Below are 13485 nucleotides of genomic sequence, written 5' to 3'. Positions count from 1 at the left end.
ATAAATATTTCACCCAAATCTCTCTTTTTCTTTTAGTTTTAGAGTTCTTGAGGTTGTGTGCAAACCCCTTTTATCTTTGTATAATCTAAGCCATTTAGTTTATCCCCAATAACTTCTTCCATTTGTCTGAACATTTTCCTTTTCTCTATATGAGACAAATATTCCTTTTTTTCTTCCAGTTTTTAAGTCATATTAAAAATGTTTGATCATAGATGCAGTTGGAGTTCATTGTAGACAATAGTGAGGGGAATAGATCTAAAACTGTTTTTCATTATCTAATCTTCCCACCAGTTTAAGATGTAAATTCCAGTCTCTACTTGTGTTTATTAAATATTAATTTCTCATGTACATTGGGCTGCATTTCTAAGTTTTATTTTTTTGTATCCTGTTTCTCATTTTTTTCTCATACCAATTTTTATAATATATATTTTGTGAAGTTTGAAAACTAATGGGAGAAACCCCTTCCATGAAGTATTTTATTCATCTCCTTTCTGCTAGTTCTGATTTTCATATTAACATTGTGATTTTTGAAAAATCTAAATATCTGAAGTATCCTAGTGCTATTTGAAGTCATTGCATTGAACCCGCAGATTAATTCAGAAAATATTTCAATTTTTGCCTGACTTTTCTTACTTGACCTAACTGTGCAAGGGATAAAATGTAGTAGAAAAAGACTGGATGGAGTATGAGGGCCTTAAATTTTGTGCCTGCCATTTACTCTCTGTGAATTTGGCCAGGTTTTTAACTTACCTAAATCTGTTTTCTCCCTTTTAAAACCATATGTTCTCCTGGTGATGTGTTGGTAAATATTTGACAACTTGCATTCCTCCCAAAACCTTCCAAATATTACCCCCCAAATAAAAGGACATGTGAAAGATTTTTAAACTTAATCTGCATTATTAGCATTTTCTTCCTCACTTTCTTAAGTTTATGCAATCTCCAGAGCAATAAAACAAACCTTGATCTACAGATTTCTGAAGTGTAATGTTCAGGCTGAGAATTTAACAGTCAGCTTAGATACAGCTAGCTTCAAGACAACATTGACTGTTATTTAACTAAAATTATTACCTCAATTACTGTTTTTGTTGTTTCTCTTAGGTTTTCTGATACACAATCATGACTTTGGCAAATAAATATTTCTGAGACTGAACTTTAAATAAAAGTTGTTAAAAATGGGCAAATGTTTACCTGAGTTTTTAGGGTAAATGTTTTTATTATTTCTTTATCTTTTGAAAACTTGTTCTCCTATATATTTTAGTGTTTAACATAAAGTAATCTTAAATTTATTTTATATTCATTTCTGTTAATAGTATTAACATGTTATTGTCTTTTTTCCCCTTTAGGGTCTTTCTTTTGTAAAATTAGAGATAAGTAAAACTATATATACTTCATAGAAAGAGTTGGACAGTTTTCTCTCTCACATTTTTTTTAAAAAGCCTGTGTATGGGAATTACTTGTTCTTTGCAAGTTTGGTAGAATTTCATTTATTATTTTCACTTATTTAGTTATCCTTTTACTAAGTACTTCAGCCTGTTTTTTTTTTTTTCTCTCCAAAGATTAGTTATCATATACACTTTCTATTTTATTCATTTTAGTATTTTATATTTTCAAAAATGTTCACCAATTTCTTATAAGTTTTCAAATGTATTATGGTAGAGCTATAAATAACATTTTGACAGTTTTTTTCCCTTTCTCTTCCATGCCCTGTTTTCTCATTTATAATTTGGGTTTTCTCTCTCCTTTTTGATTAAAAATCAATTCTGCTAACATTTTTCTTTTTTAAAAAAATTTGTTTTATTTATAATTTCCATTTATATTTTCAATTTTGTTAATCAATTTGCATATTGGTTCTTTTTTCCTCCTGTTTGTTTTTTTTTTTTTTTTTGTTATATTGCTTTGTTCCTTTTCTAAGTTTTCGTTGTTCAGATTTAACTTGCCAAGATTTTCTTTCTCTTTTTTATTAATATAGGCATTTGGAACTACAAATTTGCCTCTGACTACTTTTTTTGGCTGCATTCCATGGATTTTGATATATTGTATCTGTATTGTAGCTATTTTCATATAATCTGCTATTTAAAAATCATTTCCTTTTTTACTCAAGCATAATTTGTCAATTTAGTTTTAGTTTCCATATTACTGATAGTGACATTGCTTGCTTATATAGATGTATTATATTATGATTCCTTCAGCTAGCATTAAAAAACTTGCTTTTCTGAGCTTAATTATAGATCTTATTTGTGACTCAATAAGTAATCTTTTAAAATTTTTATTTTATGTGTGCTTTAGGGAATTATTTATTTTTTGTTTTTCCTATTAAATTTGTCTATAAATGTAGATATTTGATCTAGCTTATTTAATAATGAACTCTACAATTTCTTTCTTTTTTTTTTTTTTTGGTGTGTAATCTTTATAAATAGGATTTATTAGTCATGATTTGATTTTCACCCAAAGATTTCACTGTCATTAAGCTGGCACATGTTGTCCAGTTATAGTAAGAAAAAGATGTAGAATAAGGAGTAGATGAGAATTTGGATAAAGGTAGATGATATGATGACACAAGCACTAGGTTTGAAGTTAGAGAATCTAAGTTAAAAATATTGTCTCTGTCACTAATAACATGTACTTTGGGAAAGTCATTAGGCCCTTAGGCCTAATTTGGAAAATGAGAGAAGTGAGAAATGAAATTTTTTTTTGCTCTCTCTATGAATGACAAATCTCACCAGTTGGTAAATTCTAGATGTGGGGTCCATCTTATACTTTTAACCTGAATCATCCAGGACTTCCTTTTGGGTAGTATATCATAGAACTTTGTACCAGCATCCCTTTCTTCTGGGATTTCATGTCCTGCCTGCTGTATAACCTCACTACCAAACCTTTACTCTTCTAGCATGATTAATTCAGTGGACCCATCTTTACGAAGTGTTCCAAATTGAGAAAGAAAAAAATCCATTAAAAGTCTTTGGATAACCAGGTGATCTGCATCATTAAGGAGAGATTCCCCACATTGATGTGATCAAAGAGCCACTGGAATGTTAGAGAATTTGATTATAAGTGGTGTGCCATAGCATGTGCTGCATGTTTTTCTTGAGAAGAGCCTAGAGGCAGTTAGGTAGTTAGAGCTAGCTGCTAGCTGGCTAGAGTGGTGGGCATAGAGTCAACAAATCCTGAGTTCAAATATGGCAAATGACTTAATCCTTTATCTTCATCATCTATAAAATGGAAATCATAATAATATTGCTCTCCCAGGAGGAATTTGTGAGATAGTATTTGTAAAGAAAATTGCAAATATAATAATAGACTTAATAAATGTTTCCTTTCTTCTCTGAGGAGTATTTTGTTTTAGTTTTTTGCTGATTTCTTTTTCTTCTTTTCTTTTTCAATTTTATTTTTTATTACAGCTTTTTTATTTTCAAAACATATGCATAGATAATTTTTCAACATTGACCGTTGCAAAACCTTGTGTTCTAGAGTTTTCACTCCCTTCCCTCTACCCCCTCTACATGGCAAGTAATATACATTGATATGTTAAACATGTTAAAATATGTTAAATTTAATATATTAATACATATTTATATAATTATAGTACTGCACAAGAAAAATCAGATCAAAAATGGGAAAAATAAGAAAGAAAACAAAATGCAAAGAGTGAAAATTCTATATTGTGGTCCCCACTTGGTCCCCACAGTCCTCTCTCTGGGTGTAGATGGCTCTCACCATCACAAGATCATTAGAACTGGCCTCAATCATCTCTGAGGAGTATTTTTTTTTTTAATTATTGTTACAAAACTTGTTGCAAATGAAATTTAAATGAAACCTATGGGAAAATTCAACTAATTTGCCAATGGTAGTGAAAGTCATTCTTTTAATTTTTAATAAGGAGTAAAGTTGTCTTGTTGATACTGTTCTTATAAGATGCCTCTGCTCTCATTGAACAATTCTCTCAGGTGTCACCTAGTTTAGGAAACTGAGAGATAAAGTGTCTTCCCTGAAGTTACACACTAACAAAACTTGAATCTGAATCTATGTCTTTTAAACCCAGATTGAGAACTCTTTTTAAGAAATCATTGAATTTGTTCCTCTTTTGAGGAAAGATAAGTTTTATTAGAGTCATTACCCTACACCTTGGGCAGTTAGGTGGCACAATGGAGAGAGTGCCTACCTTGGAGTAAGGAGTATCTGAGTTCAAATCCAGCCTCAGACATTAGCTGTGTGACCCTGGGCAATTTAACTTTGACTATCCCAATTTCCTTTATCTATAAAATGAGCTGGAGAAGGAAATGGCAATCGACTCTAGTATCTTTGCCAAGAAAATCCCCAAAGGGATCATAAAGAGTTGAATGTGACTGGAACAACTCAACAACTATATCATCACTACATCTCTTTTCCTCCGCCCTCCCTCCTCCCCCCCATCCCCAGTGACAGCTTAATGCCTGGAGTACCCTCAGGCAACTTTGGGTGGATGAAAATTTAAATTGAAATTTAAACCTCGCAGAAGAAACTTGTTCAATATTTAATTTTAGAACTAGCAGGGAATTTAAAGGTCAGTTTATCTATTCTCTTCATTTTTACAGATGATAAAACTGAAACCTAGAGAGGTTATGACATACAAGATTTCAAAAATAATAAGTAACACGAGTCAAGATTTGAACCTAGAATTTGATTCCAAATCCAGTTCTCTTTTCACTGTATCAAGCCATATTTTCAGAGATAATGTCTGTTTTATAAACATAGATGACATCTGCTCATATCATAAAATTATCAGCTCAGGCAGCTCCCCAAAATAATCAATCAACAAACCCTGAGAAGTTGTTCTGTGTAGGGCCCTGAATGAGATCTTGTTGGAGGGGTGCAGAAATGAATTAGACACTACTGCTGTTATGTACACTATAGTCTATATGTGGAGGTAGAAGAGGCATCACTGTATGTGGCTTATTTTCTAGCCCTATCCTCATAGAATTCATCCATTTAACCCACTCTCATGAAATTGACAGTCTAGAAGGAGAGGAACTTTTCTATCATTGCTTAAAAGCTTAGTTTGTGCAGAACACTGCATTAGGTGCTAGGGATGGGGAGACAGGGAGAGATATAGAATTTAGATAAAACATAGCTCCTATTCTCATGAAGTCCACCATCTGGCAGAGGAAAAAGACACACATAATTTGTCATTATTAGGCAGAATAAATTTTAATTCCTAACTTCTTCTGGCTTTCTTGCCTTTTAAAAAAACGTTTAAAGAATCTTCCCTTTCTTTCAGCTTAAGAGATTTCTTTTTTACCCTAAAACATTTTTTCATAAAACATGAAACTAAAAAATAAAAACAGACATGAATGATTTTGTTCAGTAGATGCATCTGGTTTTCATAAAATATTTACAAATAGGGACCTGGAGGAATGTAAAGATATCTGTGGGTTTGAAAAAAACAACAAGAAAACATCAGCTCATACATATACACATGATGCATTGGCCGTCTGTGATGTAGTCTGGGGTCTACATGAATATATATAAACATAAATAGAAATCACATGTCCATCATGAAATGTGCACTTCTACATAAAACAGCTCCTTGGGCCAGAATCTACACCATCTATCCTGGGAAGTTCACCTTCCTCCATATACCTTTTCTGGCCAGACATTTTCAGATAGTAAATTAAATAAACACAGCAAAGGCCATCGAGGCGTACCGCTCCAGGTGTTTGGCATTTGTACATTCCTGTGCATGAAATGAAAATGCCTCCTGACTCCCAGAGAGGTAACCTGAGGAGGAGGCCCCATCCAGGCTACATTTTTTTTTTCCCAAGTAAAATCAAATGGTCTTTTAGTCCCCCAAATAATTAAGTTCTCTTGATGGTGCCCCCTGCTTTGCTTTGACCTGATCATTCCCTAGGTTATAACTACGGATTATTGTTCCCATTTTATAGACGAAGAAACTGAGGTGGCAGATTTAGCATTAAAAGTTGGATCCTGTGGATTCTCAAATGCATACTGGGCTGCCTCTGTGTAATTTTCTGTTACAGCCTGAAACACATCAGAGCAGAGGCCTAGGTCATCTGTGTTGTTTCCCCCTCAAGCTGTGAACAAGTCTCACCTCACCTCAATTTTGCTGACCCCCTTAGCTGTCTTCATGGAAAGAAAAAAAAAACTTAGAGTTAGACCTCCCTGGTTAATAGATCTCTCCTGAAGCAACTCTTTTGACTTACTCTTAAAATCGCTCATGCCATTTCAACATCCATTCGTAATAAACTACTTTTTACTGTTTTATGTAAAAAAATTCATCATGAAAATTACCCATGTAACTAGCTCCTAGAAGGCATAAAATGGTAAATTTACATATATTGTATATTTCTATATTCCAGTGAGACAAAAAAGATTATATGCACACATTTTAAAATTAATTTTAATTAGATTTTAAATTAAAACAAGCACAAAGAAATAAGTTTATGAATTTTATATTTATTTAAACACTGAAAATATCCAGATATTTTTCTCAAAATTATAGTAAAAACATACTAAAACCATTTAACTCCCTCTCAGGGGTGCAATAAGAATACTGCCATCACGGGGTAATTGTGGAAATGCTAGACAGTGATGATGGTGGCACATGTACCCTTCTCCCCATAAAGCAGTTGCTTTATTGCAGCTGTTTCTCCCTACTTGGTGTCTAGGGCCACAGCTCTATGGTGAACCGTCACAGATCTGTGATTCTTCTGCAACTTATAGCCTAGAAAGTTTCCTGGAGAGCACCTGAAGGTTTTTTTTTTTTTTTTTTTTTTTTTTTTTTTTTTTTTTTTTCTTATTTTATCTTTTTATTAAAAAAATAAATAAGATATACAAGCATTTTTCTGGAGATGGGAGGGGAGGAATGAATGAATGAATGAATGTCACAGAATCAAACACATAAAGAAAGGCTATTACAATTACAAAGAACATTGGGAATCACTGTTCTGCCAAAGCGAGTGCAAGTGTTTAAGTTTTCAGCCACGAGACATTTCATGGCCGTGAGCAACCATGTTTTGAATTGGCCGGAGCAGAAAAGTCAGTTGGGTAGAAGCCCTGTCCAATGCTCATTCAGGTCAATTCACTGAGAAATCAGTACACATATAACTTTGCTTTTACATAACCTGAAAAACTGGGTGCTGTTTAATTGCTTTTTAATGCACTGGGAGGGGGGACCTGGTGTTGGAAGGATTCCTAAAGTGAATCCCTTTGCCAATCTTACTTGATCTGTTCTTAATCGATCCGTATCTTCATCTACCAGATTTGCCTAAGGTGGAGTACATGCACAGTCAGTCCCCACCTCTCTGTGGCAGCTGCACGCTCCCTTAATTAGCTGAACCCCAACAAGGTTGTGTTTCTATATTTAAGTAGTGTGAAAAGCTGGGGTCACACCCTGGGTGCCTCAGAGCTTCCTTTACATTGGAGAAAAGCAACCTCAAGCTACAAGTCAAAATCATCCCCTTTCCCCTAATGGACCCAAACCAACAACTGGAGTTCTTAACACTAGCATGGCACTGCGGGGCTTTCTTTCCTGAGCCGAGCTGACATCTCTGCAGGAGAGGGCTCGGCCCCTGAGTCACAAAGGAGGTCTAAGGTGAGAACGGGGGAGCAGGAGCTCGGGGATGCTCTGTGGACAACACTAGTACTGCCTCTGACTGAGTCAATGGACTACCTATTTTCTTCTTCCATTTGTGGCTGGCGAAGAGATGGAGATCTCTTTCAGTGATTTCTAACAAAGCAATGCTGACACTGGTATGTCACTGACTAGAGAAGAGTTTGGCTGGTGACCAACATTTTCTCAAAGCACTGACAATTCTGGTTTTCCATGGAACCCTGGATGACTTTCCTTAGAAACCCACAGAATTCTATTGGACCTGGTTATCAATCTATCGATCAATCAGTAAACATTTATTAAGCGCCTACTATGTGCCAGGCACTGTGCTAAGTGCTGGGGATACCAAAAGAGGCAAATGACAATCCTTGCCCTCAAGGGGCTTACAATCTGAAAATTTTCTGCTAGCGTGTTCCTCTCACCTGTGCTAAAGCGGGACCTGAAACCAATGGTCCATGTTCTTCTTCTTCTGCAGCCTTGACTTCATTATGTCCCCTATTTAACCTCCCTCTGACTGAGTCGTTATTTCTGTACTTCAGATGATATGATTAATGTTCCGTTTTCAAAACACCAACTCTGAACACACAAATAATAAGGGGACAATATAATCGGTCAGACTTTCCAGCCAGAGTACATGGAGAACAATTAGCAAATAATCAACCAGCCTGTAGCAGGTTATATTTTAGACTTGTGGTATGTGTATTTCTGAGGTTTCTTAGAAATGCTCTTAATTCCCAGTCATTTTTAAAGCTCTGGGGTGAGGGGTGAGGAAGGAAAAACAGGCAACGAAAAAAGGAGAAGACAGAATAAGAAAAAAAAAAGAAAAGAAAAAGGAAGAATAAAATATAGAGGAATATTACAGAAAAAGGAAGGGAAAAGAAGGGGAAAGAGATGAAAAAGAAAGAAGGAAAAAAAACAAAGGTGAAATAGGCAAAAAAGAAAAATAGTAAACAACAAAGCTCCGGGCAATGCCTTCTTTTTAGAACTCCCTTCCCCAACTGCTTCCCCTCCCACCCCCAAAATTGGCTACAAATGCTGGACAGGACTTATTTCAAATAATTTAGCAGTATCAAGGATTTTCAAATGGTGACTGTGTTACTGACTTCTTCATACTGGATAACAAAATATGGGTAGCTCTGGTCATCATTAAAAATGACAAAAATCTGAGGCTCAAAGTAATTATCCACGCAGGAGTCATACAGGTCACTGGTTATGCTGTCTGGATTCACTGGAGGTGGTCTTCTCATGTTGTGGTTGCCTACTGTGTATCTTCCAGTTAGCACTTTGGCCAGAAACATAAAATGGACCCCTTTGGGGGACCTCTTGGAGAAGCTGTGGGAGTAGCTCGCCTTCCTTGCAAAATAACTGCCTTGTCCGAACATGGTAGCATGTTTACCACAGACACGTGGGTCAAAGTTGTGCTTACAGATGCCATCCACCACATCTTGGGATGTCCCGTGGAAGAGATGTCGCTCGTTCATGATTCTGCTAATGTCATTGGCTTTCTTAGACATGTACTCCTTTTTCCTTTTATATTTTTCCCAAAGAAACTGGTTCTGCACTCTCAGTATTTTCAAGATTCTATATTTAATCTCAGGCACAGTCTTATGAAAGAGATTATAAATGGTTCGGTAGCTTTTGTCCTCCTTGGAAACAGGCACTTGGATGAAGTCCTGAGATGGATCCATAGCAATCCAGGTTTCGGGATAGAAGTTAGTGGAGGTAACTACAGACGGACAGAAGAGCTGGGATGAGGCTGTTTCAGTTGAAGGAAGGGGCAACGAGGGCATACCACCGAGGGTCTGGAGATAAGGCATCAGCACCAGACAGGAGCGCAGGAGGGGCCTCTTTTTCATTATCCTCCGTGAGAAGACATTCTGCTGGTAGTTATCCTTGATGTTCAGGACGTACTGGTGATGCATCATGGAGAAGCGCACTTCCCTCAGGCCCCGCAAGCTGGTTTCTTCTATCAGTCGAATAACAGACTGTTGAACAATAGACTCTGGGTATTCTCGCCAGCCAAAGTGATCTCTGCAGAAATACTTCCAGACTGTATGGTAGTTGGAGCTGACAGTCAAAGAAGAAGGTGTAGAAAGTCTTCGGATCTGATCGAATTCAGTTGTGTCGTACACACTCATGGCATTCAAATCTGCCCAAAATTCATGGCCCCTGTACTTCAGCCTGACTCTGTCATTGTCTGGGTTGCAGAAGAGCCTTTCCAAGTGCTCCTGAGAATCATTGGTTACGCTCTGCCACGTCTGGCTGGCCGTCCTCTTGACTTGCCAGTGGTAGGGCAAGACCGTGTGATGCTTTAAGCAGTCGCTGCCATAAACACAGCAGCCCTGCAAGAAATCCATACAAATCTCAATCCCGTTCTCCTGGTGCGTGTGATACTGTAACTGGTTCAGCAGTTCAAAAACCAGATCCAGGGAAGCCTCCTCGCTCTTACCCTGGAAGAGTCCAGTATTCAACTTGTTGCTGGTGTTTAAGTTATATTGGAGGGCATAGCTGTCCTGTTGAAATAAACCAGGAATACACTCCATCGCCTTCTCGGCACAGTCAGGACTGACGGGAACGTCGCTGGGGGCCGCGTGCAGGAGGGCATCCTGGAAGGGCCCCACGGCAGGATCAGGCACAGTCCCGTTGCTAGTTTCTGATGGGAAGCCATGGTCTTGGGATGGGACCACCTGCTCCATGTCCTCCGAGGAAGGTTCCGCTTCCGCTATCGGCGCTCCGACATCCGCCCCTGCGGGCAGTAGAATGCTCATATCACTGGCCACCGGTGGGCACGGAGAATTCATTCCCAGTGTTTTCTCCACAGTTGGCTGGCACAGGCTGCTACCGCCATTTCCACTCGAGTTCACAGGCATGAAAACTCCATCGAGGGAGCCCGATTCTAGTAAGGTGTTTAATATTGGTCTCAAGGTTCTCAAGGTCCCTGTGCTGAGTCTCTTCTGAACTTGCTTTTTCTTGAAACAAGTCTTCACTGGAGCAATCTTCTCAGATAGTCTCACCTGGCAAGGAAACTCATCTGAAGGACAATGAGGCTGCACAATGCAGGCTGTCTCTGTCTCGGCTTCCATCTTTTATGAAGTACAGAGAGTCACCTTCTTCCCTATTCAGAGATCAGGCCGGGACCTGCACCAGCAGCAGCTGCAGGCAGCGAGGGACAGGGCCGGCCGGCACCGCCAGGGACGAGATCCGAGCCGCCGCGGCTCCCCACAGAGAAGATCCTCCCGACCCCCACCTCCGGGCCGTCCGGAGCCGGAGCTGACTGGCTAGGGCTGGCCACCCGAGGACGTGCGGCCGCGCCGGGAGCAGCCTGGGCATCTAGCACGCGCAGGCTCGGCGCTCGGGGCTGCCCTGAGTCACCATGCCCGGGTGGAGTGTGCAGGAGCCCGCTGCTCTCGCGTGGAAGCAGCAGCAGCAGCAGCTCCGCTCGCTCCGCTCCGCACCTGAAGGTTAAAATGAATTGCCCACATAACTGTGTTCAATGCAAGTTTTGAACCTCAGTGTTCCTAACTTTGAAGGCCTATAGCAATTTGGGTTCCATTATGCCAGATTTCCTCTATGGCTTTACAATTTGCAGATACTATTTCATGTGATAAAGCAGTCCCTTGCATTACAGATATACAAATGAAAGTATTGGGGAGCTCAAGTGGTTTAGAAAGGCCTGGTAGGATGTAAGCTCTCTGAGGGCAGGAATGATTGGAAGTTCTCTGTGTATCCCCCTCCTTGCTCCTTACCCTTGACAGCAGATCAAGAACTGCCTGGTGTTATAGGCCTTGGAGTCTTGATGTTACAGTGTATATAGAATTGAAAGGGGGCATAAGATCATCTGATCTCATTGTATAGATCCCAACTTCTTAAACATATGGCATTCATGACTTTATGTGGGGTCTCCTAACTGACTGTGAGGGTCACAAAATTATGATTTATTATCAGTAAATATTTGATTTACATACTTATTTTATATATGTATAGACTTGAGGTCACACTAAAAAGTTCTCTGGCAAAAAGGGGTCATGAGTAGAAAAAGTTTTAAAAGCCCAGGTTTAAAAAGCTCAGAGAGGTATATATACCTACAGGGCACCTTCAGACTTTCCTGGTCCTGAATCCAGAATTCTCTTCCCACCACCTACTCACTGAAGTCTGAGCCCAAATGCTCTATATTTATCAGCCAAGAGCTAGTCCACGTTCAGGCCCCAGGATGGCTCAGAGCTCCCTGAGAAACCTGATTCTACTGTCTCAGTGGGAAGGCCACCTTCATATGAGCCTGTGCTGATTTCTCAGTATGTGACCTGTGAGAGTAGGAACTCTTTCTCTTGTCAGAAGCAGCACACCTTCAGCTTCATGGACTCATTGTGCTGGGGCCTAGAATAGTGACATTTGGCAACCAGCTTCTCTTTTAAAAAAAAAAAAAAAAGCTTCTGATTCTTGTTGAACTAGATTCCTGAGTCTTAGCAACAGAGAGACAATGTAGGATGATAAAAAAGTTGTGGGACTTGGAGTCTAAAAGTTCAAATGGAGAAGTAAAGGAATAAGTATTTACATACCGCCTATTATGTGGCATGTTAAGTGCTTTACTAATATTATCTCATTTGATTCTCACAACATCCCTGGGAAGTACATGTTATTATTTTTCCCATTTTAAAGATGAGAAAATCGGGGGCAGCTAGATGGAGCAGTGGATAGAGCACCAGCCTTGAATTCAGGAGGACCCAAGTTCAAATCTGGTCTCAGACACGTAACACTTCCTAGCTGTGTGACCCTGGGCAAGTCACTTAACCTCAGCTTCAGAAAAAGAAAAAAAAAAAAGATGAGAAAATTGAGGCAAAAAGGAGTTTTCTATTTCCCAGTGTCATATAGCTTATCCATGTCTGAGATTGGATTTGAAATCACATCTTCCTGACTGTTGACTGTAGGAGTCTTAGTCATTTTCTCTATCACCCTTTTCACTTCTTTAAAATGAGGCTTATAATTTCTGCATCATCCACCTTGCAGCATTATTGTAGGGAAATAACTTTTTGAAGTCTAAGGTATTATAGAAATCTAAGTTTGTTATTATTGTTGCATAAGATCTCATTAATGACTTGCCTACCTATAAAGCCCTGGACTCAAAGAAACTTTACCATTCTGGTGTAGCAGAGATTACATTTGGAGAGGTAGCAGAAAAGCAAGAGAGAAAAATATAATCATAAGAGAACAGGATTATAGATTTAGGACTGGAAGGATCATTTAGTCTAGTCCCCACATGTTAGAGATGAGGAGACTGAGAGGCCCAGGAAAGGAAAATGACTTGTATACAGGAATTAAGTGTCAGAGTCAGGACCTCTAACTCCAAATACAGAATGCTTTTTACTACATCATGCTTTTTGCTCTTATTGATGGCTCCAGGCTTGAATTTATCTTCTGAGAATTTCTGCATCCCCTTCCTGTTAGTCTGTTTCTCACATCATGGTTATTCTCTGTAGCAGCCTAGTGCTTGGACATCAACTTAACAAGGTGGCTTAGGGAAGTCATTTGAATTAAGTTATCTAATTCCTCAAGGGATAACCTTTCCAGGGTACTAGAAAAAGAAAATGCAATTTTTTTAAACATAGATAGAAGAGGGAAGAAAACTGAATAGTAGAAATAAAGCTGTGATCCTCCTAAGTGAGGAAAAAAGACATCAGAGAACAGAGTGAGAAGAATACCTATAAAAAAGCATAAGAAGATGTAGCATGTAGCCTCAATTGCTGGGTAACCTGCTACATGTCTTTCTGTCTTTGGACTTCAGCTTATTATTCTATAAAATGAAAGGATTGGACTAGACTAGAGGTTCTTAACCCCTTTTGGGTCACAGTCCTTTGACAGTCTGGTTAATCCTAATCCACCCT

The 13485-nt window shown here is 38.6% G+C and overlaps 1 protein-coding gene and 1 pseudogene across 1 annotated transcript in view; one reads left to right on the top strand and one right to left on the bottom strand.

Moving 5' to 3' along the window:
* Positions 1-13485, top strand: part of COL23A1 (collagen type XXIII alpha 1 chain) — a 471275-nt gene that overhangs the window by 124770 nt on the left and 333020 nt on the right. The gene's annotated exons all lie outside the window — the stretch shown is intronic.
* Positions 6764-11051, bottom strand: LOC141557111 (protein mono-ADP-ribosyltransferase TIPARP pseudogene; annotated as a pseudogene).

Source organism: Sminthopsis crassicaudata, chromosome 2 (assembly GCF_048593235.1).
Source record: "Sminthopsis crassicaudata isolate SCR6 chromosome 2, ASM4859323v1, whole genome shotgun sequence".
NCBI classification, from domain to species: Eukaryota; Metazoa; Chordata; class Mammalia; order Dasyuromorphia; family Dasyuridae; genus Sminthopsis; species Sminthopsis crassicaudata.
This window is presented reverse-complemented; position numbering and strand designations above follow the sequence as displayed.